The following is an 8,378-nucleotide window of genomic DNA, read 5'->3' on the forward strand; positions in this document are numbered from 1 at the left end:
TATCTCCATTGCTATCGCGCAGAGAAAGTATGGATTGTTTCTTGCCACTAACATACTTCACATGCGACCAGAATCTCTTAGGATTTTCTGCCAGGTTTCGAGACAAAGTTTCGATGTATCTCGTATTGAAGTCCGCTCTAAATTTCGAGCTTCTTTAAAAGATCACCAATCTTGGGGATTTTGTGTCTATTTCAATTTGGAATGTTTGTTTCGTTGTTTCTGCAACAGTGGTCTAACCCGTTTTGTGTACCAAGGAGGATCAACTACGTCGTTTGTTAATGTATTTGGTATAAATCCCTGAATTTATGGCGATACTATTTCTTTGAATTTAAGCCACATCTGGTCTACACTTACATTATTAATTTGGAATGAGTGGAGATTGTCTCTTAGAAAGGCGTCAAGTGAATTTTTATCTGCTTTTTGAATAGATATATTTTTTGCTTATTTTTCGAGGATTTGGGGATTACAATATTGAATCTCGCTACGACAACTCTGTGTTCACTAATCCCTGAACCTGGCTGGTTTTTTTTTCTGATGGCACTCTTTTTATTTCAATTCTGCTTTTTTTTTCTCTTAATATCGCTGTTGGACTGCGACTTGGGTGCTGACTGTCGTGCACCCATTTTCTTCTTCTTCTTCTTCACTGACTTAGGAAAAACTTGTTTCGATGATAAAGCTGCTGACGACAGATGTTCTCGTCTTCTTCCAGATGGGCTTAGGCCGTGATTGATGACAGCAAATAACAGTAGTATTGGTCCGCCGAACCAGTCCTATAGCTATTCAGCTGTGCCCCGCAGACCAAGGAAATAATGTTCACAAATCGTGTATATAGCGTGTATATAGTTGGTATTTGAGGAACGAAGTTGATTCCAGAACAAAAACGAGACATCTGTTAACGGTTTCCTGAACCACCTCCAACTGCTAAAGCGGTCCTCAGATTACGTGATTTGTTAGATAAGCCAGGAATAGCTGTTACATATTTTGTAACAGGCAGTACAGTATATACTAACAATGGGGAAAATACTGAAGAAACAGGTTGTATGTTAGATGACTGGACTGATGAATTAGGAAATAATTGTGGTAAGGATTGTGCTTCAACTGGACCTTAAAGTTATTATTTTGAGAAAAATGATAATAAAATGAAATAAAGGGATTCACTTAAAACTATAAGAATATTCAAAAGACGAATGGCGAATCTCTGATAAGATTAATTAAGGATGAAGTGAAAGAAAAGACACACTTAAAGTTCAACCCAATAACTAGAGATGTAAATAGTAAAACTTTAATAAACAGAAAGTTAAGACAGAATTCTTACTTCAGTATGATAAAAGAATAATTCTTCAAAACTATGATACAGTACCACATGGATTTTTAATTCTACTAATAATTTTATTCTTTATAAATGGAAGTCTTACTGAAGCCGCGCAACAACACTAAAAATATTAATTTGTTTAAAAATAAGTGAGCAACAAGTAAATTTTTACATAACAATACCGGTTGTGAATATTTGAACACTAGACATGGAGATAAAATATGCTTGGAATAGAATAATGAATTTACAGTTATCTTGCTAGACAGATATTTGAAATTAATTAGTATTTGCGATTTTCAGTTTTTTGAAGGTCGGGTATTAAACTGAGACATAAAGGAATGAGGAAACTTACTAATATTAATGAATTTAATGATCTGGTACTTTTGCTCTGATTTTTTTCAGGATAATTTAGTGTTGGATGACCATCCAACACTGAATAAAATGTAAAATATTAAATTCGTTTTATTTAATAATCTCGTGGAGGATGGCCATCCCCCACTGAGTTTGGTACGTTAAAATGAATTTTTAAAGTAATTCTATTGCACAGAAAATGTCCACTATTTTGAACTAATGGCTCTGAGCACTATGGGACTTAACTTCTGTGGTCATCAGTCCCCTAGAACTTAGAACTACTTAAACCTAACTAACCTAAGGACATCACACACAGCCATGCCCGAGGCAGGATTCGAACCTGCGACCGTAGCAGTCGCGCAGTTCCGGACTGAGCGCCGTAACCGCGAGACCACTGCGGCCGGCATTTTGAACTAACATTTTATTTCATTCTACTGCGCTCAGATTTAGCTTGGACTTTTATATATATATAGTAGTAGGTGTATACGTTGAGCGCATTTGGCATGTTTTTAGTGCACAGCCTTTTCTACGAAATAACTAAATTATTTATGTTGTTGTGGTCATCAGTCCAAAGACTGGTTTGATGCAGCTGTCCATGCTACTCTATCCTGTGCAAGCCTTTCATCTCCGAATAATTACTGCAAACTACATCCTTCTGTATCTGCTTACTATATTCATCTCTTGCTTCTACCCTACGATTTTTACCCCCATGCTTCCCCCCAGTATTAAATTGGTGATCTCTCAGAATGTGTCCTACCAACCGATCCCTTCTTCTAGCTAGGCTGTAACGCAAATTACTCTCCTCCCTAGTTCTATTCAGCACCCACTCATTAGTTACGTGATCTACACATCTAATTTTCAGCATTCTTCTGTAGCACCACATTTCAAAAGCTTCTACTTTCTTCTTGTCTAAACTGTATTATCGTCCATGTTTCACCTCCATACATGACTACATTCCATACAAATACTTTCAGAAAGGTCTTGCTGAGACCTAAATTTATACTCGATGTTAACAAATTTGTCTTCTTCAGAAACGCTTTTCTTTCCATTACCAGTCTACATTTCATATTCTGTCTACTTCGACCATCATCAGTAATTTTACTTCGCTAATAGCAAAACTCATGTAGTATGTTGTCTCATTTCCTAATCTAATTCCCTGAATTTCAAGTGATTTAATTCGACAACATACCATTATTATCGTTTTGCTTTTGTTGGTGTTCATTTTATATTCTTCTTTCAAGACACGGTCTTTTCCGTTCAGTTGCTTTTCCAAGTCCTCTTCGGACAGAATTACAATGTCATCGGCAAGCCTGAGAGTTTTTATATCTTCCCCCTGGACTTTAATTCCAACTTAAAATTATTCTTTTGTTTCCTTTACTGCTTGCTCAGTATAAGAATTGAATAACATCTTGGATAGGCTACAACTCTGTCTCACTCCTTTCTGCACCACTGCTTCCCTTTCATGCCCCTCAATTCTTATAACTGCCATGTGGTTTATATACAATTAGTAAGTAACCTTTCTCTCCTTGTATTTTACCCGTGCTACATTTAAAATTTGAAATAGGGCATTCCAGTCAACATTATCAAAAGCTTTCTCAGAGTCTACAAATACTTTAAAAGTAGGTTTACCTTTCCTTAACCCGTCTTCTACAGGAAGACGTAGGTCAGTATTGCCTCGCATATTCCTATATTTCTCTGTAATCCAAAGTGATCCTCCCCGATGTCGTCTTCTACCAGTTTTTCCACTCTTCTGTAAAGGATTCTTGTTAATATTTTGCAACAGCGACTTCCATTTCCATAATATTGCCCTTATGTACATCTTCCTTTTATAGAAGCTTATTCCACCTTTCTCCTTTCTCTTCTTTGCTTAGGACTAGTTTTACATCCGAGTTCTTGATATTCATATGGATGGTTCCCTTTTCTCCAAAGAATTGTTTATTTTCCTGTAGGCAGCATCTATCTTACCTCTACTGATATACGCTGCTATACCCTTACATTTGTCCTCTAGCTATTGCTGCTTAGCCATTTTGAACTTCCAGTTGATGTCATTTTTTAGACATTTGTAATCCCTTTCGCCTGTTTAAGTTATTGTATTTTTATATTGTGTCCTTTCATGAATTAAACTCAATATCTCTTGTGTTACCCAAGGATTTCTACTAGGCCTCGTATTTTACCTACTTGATCCTGTGCTGCCTTCAATATTTCATCTCTCAAAACTACCCATTCTACTGTATTCCTTTCCCCCATTCTTGTCAGTCATTCCATAATGCTCTCTCTCAAAGTCTCTACAACCTCTGGTTCTTTCAGTTTATCCATGTCCCATCTTCTTAAATTCCTGTCTTTTGCAGCTTCCTCGGTTTTAATCTGCAGTTCATAACCAAGAAACGGTGGTCAGAGTCCACATTTGCCCCTAGAAATGTCTTACAATTTAAAACCTGGTTCTTAAATCTCTGTCTTACCGTTATATAATCCATCTGAAACCTTCCTATGTCTCCAGGTCTCCTCCACACATACGACCTTCCTTCGTGATTCTCAATTCAAACTAATGCTCTATACAAAATTCTACCAGGCAGCTTCCTCTTTCATTCGTTTCCCACAGTCCATATTCGCCTACTACTTTTCTATCTTTTTCTTTTCCTACTGACGAATTCGAGCCCCTAAGGCTATTAAATTTTCTCATCCCTTGACTATCTGAATAAATTCTTTTATCTCATCATACATTTCCTCAATCTCCTCCCCATCTGCAGAGCTTTGTGGCATATAAACTTGTGCTAGTGTGGTGAATGTGGGCTTCGTGTCTGTCTTGGCTACAATAACGCATTCACTATGCTGTTTATAGTAACTTGACCTTGTTCTTATTGTTTTATTCATTATTAAATCAACTCCTCCATTACTCCTGTTTGATTTTTTAATTTAACCCTAGGACCCCTAAGGGGGGGGGGGGGGCGTTCGTTGAACCCACAATTTTTTTATGTCTTGTGCTTTTGCCCATGTAACTTTCATATTACATATTCTCTTTGAGTTATTGTTTGTTGGCTATTTTATGACACGTTAGTCTCAATACATTTTATAGAAAATTCCTGCTTTGAAAGAAAAAATAAATAAACTTATTATGGGTCCAACAAATCCCCCCCTTAGGCTTCCATGGTATAGAAAATTTCCCTTAGTAGGATTTCGTTTCTCTGATCTCTACAACAATGCAAGTTAGTTTCTTGTTGGTTGGTATTCTTTGTATTCACAACAATCGGTTTACTTTCAGAGGAAGTGATTGTTGTTGTCAGTCAGCTGTTATTTATCTTGTAAACTTGCAGTGAGTTAGTGCAGTTCCCAACACGTAGGCCTCCAGTAAGTTTGGTGTCCTACACAGCAAAAACGAAACCAAGTAAAAACTTACTGACGTTGTCAACAATGCACCAAGATAAAGGCACTGTTGGAGGAGAGAAGAATAAAACTGAGATAAATGCATATTATAATTCCACTAACGGTGGAACTGATACCATTGATCAAATGGGTCGTATGTACACCTACAAGTGGGGAACAAAGAGATGGCCTCTATCTGTATTTTACACTATCATCAACATTTGTGCTATCAATGCAACAACCATATTCATCCAGCAACATCCAAGATGGAATGAAAAGAAACACAACAAACCGAAACTTTATTATCTGAAAGCTGGGATGGAACTAGTGAAATTGCAGGTAGAAGAAAGAGGTGCCAATGCAAGAGGGTTATCTAACCAAATTGTTCAATCAATTGAGACTATTCTACAAAAGAAAACCAAAGAAGTGACAACAGAAGCACGTCAGCCTCCTGCAGGGAAAGGTCGGTGCCATATTTGTGTAAGAAAAGCTAAAACAGAGAAGCAGAAGTACAACAATCTAGGTAAACCAAAATAGAATTGTCGACAGTGTCATAAACATGTGTGTAACACATTCAGAAAAAATTGTGAAGTTGTGGACTCAGAGTTGTGTATTGTTTATGAACACATCTGTATTTTGTATTGTAATATGTCAATTTTTTATTCACTCAATCCAATATTTATAACAATTAACAACATTTTAAACCAATGCCTCAATTAAAATACATAAACCATTTTGAAAGTTGTAATTTTTCGTCAGTAAACTTATTTAATACCTGTGGGCTCGCCGAACCTCCCTCCCCCCCCCCCCCTTAGGCATCCAAGTTAGTAAAAAAAGGCTTGGGTGTCCTAGGGTTAAATCCCTATGCTCACCTGATCAGAAGGTCTGCTCCTCCTGCCACAGAACTTCACTAGCTCCCACTGTATCTGTCTTCAATCTATCCATCCCCCTTTTCAAATTTTCTGACCTACCTGCCCGATTAGGGGATCTGACATTCCACGCTCTGACCTGTAGAACATCAGTTTTATTTCTTGCGATGCCCCCCCCCCCCCCGGATATCCTAGCGGGGGAATATTTTACCCAGAGGATGCCATGATCATTTAACCAATCAACACAACTCCGGAAAAATCACGGCTGTAGTTTCCCCTTGCTTTCAGCCGTTCGCAGTACCAGTACAGCCAGGCCGTTTTGGTTGATGTTACAGGGCCAGATCAGCCAATTATCCAGACTGCTGCCTCTGTAACTAGTGAAAAGGCTGTTGCCCCTCTTCAGGAGCCACACGTTTGTCTGGCCTCTCAACAGATACCCCTCCGTTATGTCTTCACCTACGGTACGGCCATCTGTATCGCTGAGGCACGCAAGCCTCTCCACCAACGGCAAGGTCCATGGTTCATGGGTGGAGAGGGGGGAATTATTTGTAATATAGTATAACGTAATTAATTTAATTAATTCATAAAACTTGAGAAGTGCGCTCAGCGTACGCAATTACTACTATCATCATGAGTCAGTACCTGTACCGTGCAGTGGACACAGTGCTATTAACTGTCGCTGATTTTCTTTCTATAGATTTCTCACCGTGATTGAACAATGCAGCAGAGCTCTTTTCTATATGTGTGTTTCCTAATTAAGTTTATGCCACCTTAGTTTCTGCTGAGTAATTAATCCAGCTGCAGTGATATAGTGTAACAAAATCCCATGCTTGCTAACAGCCAAACGCGAGCATTTTTAAAGGGATAACGACAGCCATAGCTACCAAGCTACCGAACACATAGAGAATCATAGCGTCAGTCATACAAATGACGCAGCAGTTTAACACTTTTTTCCCTCGCGCTCCATGCGCAAAAGCAAATACGTGTACTCCGCTAGAGCGCCCACAGAATATGGGTTTTAAATAAAAGCCAATATGCATCTGGTAATTAAATGTCAATATTGCGGTACTCCATAACTTTTACATGTATGTGTTGTACTGCATACAGGAACTAGCAACTGTACAGAGATATTTAAATAAATATACAGGGTGAGGAAGCTAAGTCATAACACCCCTTTTTCTCCCCAACCGCAATAGTTACAAAGATGCCATTTGGACAGTCAATTGCAGGGACATGGACTACTTGAATACGTCACATTTCATGTTTGTGCTATTTTTTATTACGGGGATATGAGATCATCTTTGGTTTTTCTAAATGGAACCCTATGTTAAATGCTAGCGTAACATGATGAGCTTAAAAAGACTGTTTCAGTTATGTGTATATCATAATGCTTAGGTACATAGTTTTGAGACACAAATTTGTTCTCGTACCGTGTTCATCCTTCGAAGCTGCGTTGTCCGATGCGACCTTTCCTGTTGTGTAGAGTACACACGCCCATTTACCCGACAATAGTAATACATACTGCGATATTTTGCGCAAAAATTAACTGATGATGTCGCGCAAATATTATTCACTTATTTGACAACTGTGATACCAAAACAACATACAGTATTAAAATACTGCAAGATGTTAGTTCATTTGAAGTAATAGAAATACAAATGTAAATGAGGAGGCCCTTATTGGTCATAATTATTTCGTACGTATTTCTTTATTATTTTAAAATATTTTCTATTGATCACAATACGAAGATGCAAAATACATACTGTACCTGATACAAAACTTTACTGAAGCATCTGCTCAAAATGCTTCCCCTCTGCTGCAATGCACATTTTTAGTCGCCGTTAGAATGATTTGTGAACGGCTGCGAGGGTGTCACGTGAGATAAAAGCGCACGCTTCGATGATACGTTGCATCATATCGTCTGCCGTAGTTGGTATTTGAACATATACTTTATATTTGATTGCTCCCCATAGAAAAAATTCATGAGGGGTCAAATCAGGAGACCGGGCTGGCCACTTCACTTTGCAGCACGTCGTCCTTCCCAACAATCTGGGAACTTTTCATTTAAGAGCTCTGTAGCCATACGGGAAGAGTGAGCAGGACAGCCGTCATGTTGGAACCATATGCACTGACGCTTAGTTAGTGGTACCTCTTCCAGCAAAATGGGCAGAACGTTTCGCAGGAACTATGCATAGTTATTGTCATTTAGTATACCCGGAATGACGTACGGTCCCACAATGACATTGCCGACGATGACGTACCACACGTTAACACTCGACGGTTGATCATGCTGTACCTGTCGAAGCCAATGATGGTTCTCTGTTGACCAGTAACGCATATTATGCAAATTCACATTACCGTTGTTGGTGAAAGTCGCTTCATCAGTAAAAAGCACCCATTGAAAATACGTTGGATCATCTTGTAGGCGCAGCAGAGCAAACCGGCTAAATTCCTGGCGCCGTTCCAAATACACACCGGAGAGAGCT

This window comes from Schistocerca piceifrons, chromosome 5, assembly GCF_021461385.2.
Source record: "Schistocerca piceifrons isolate TAMUIC-IGC-003096 chromosome 5, iqSchPice1.1, whole genome shotgun sequence".
Classification (NCBI taxonomy): Eukaryota; Metazoa; Arthropoda; class Insecta; order Orthoptera; family Acrididae; genus Schistocerca; species Schistocerca piceifrons.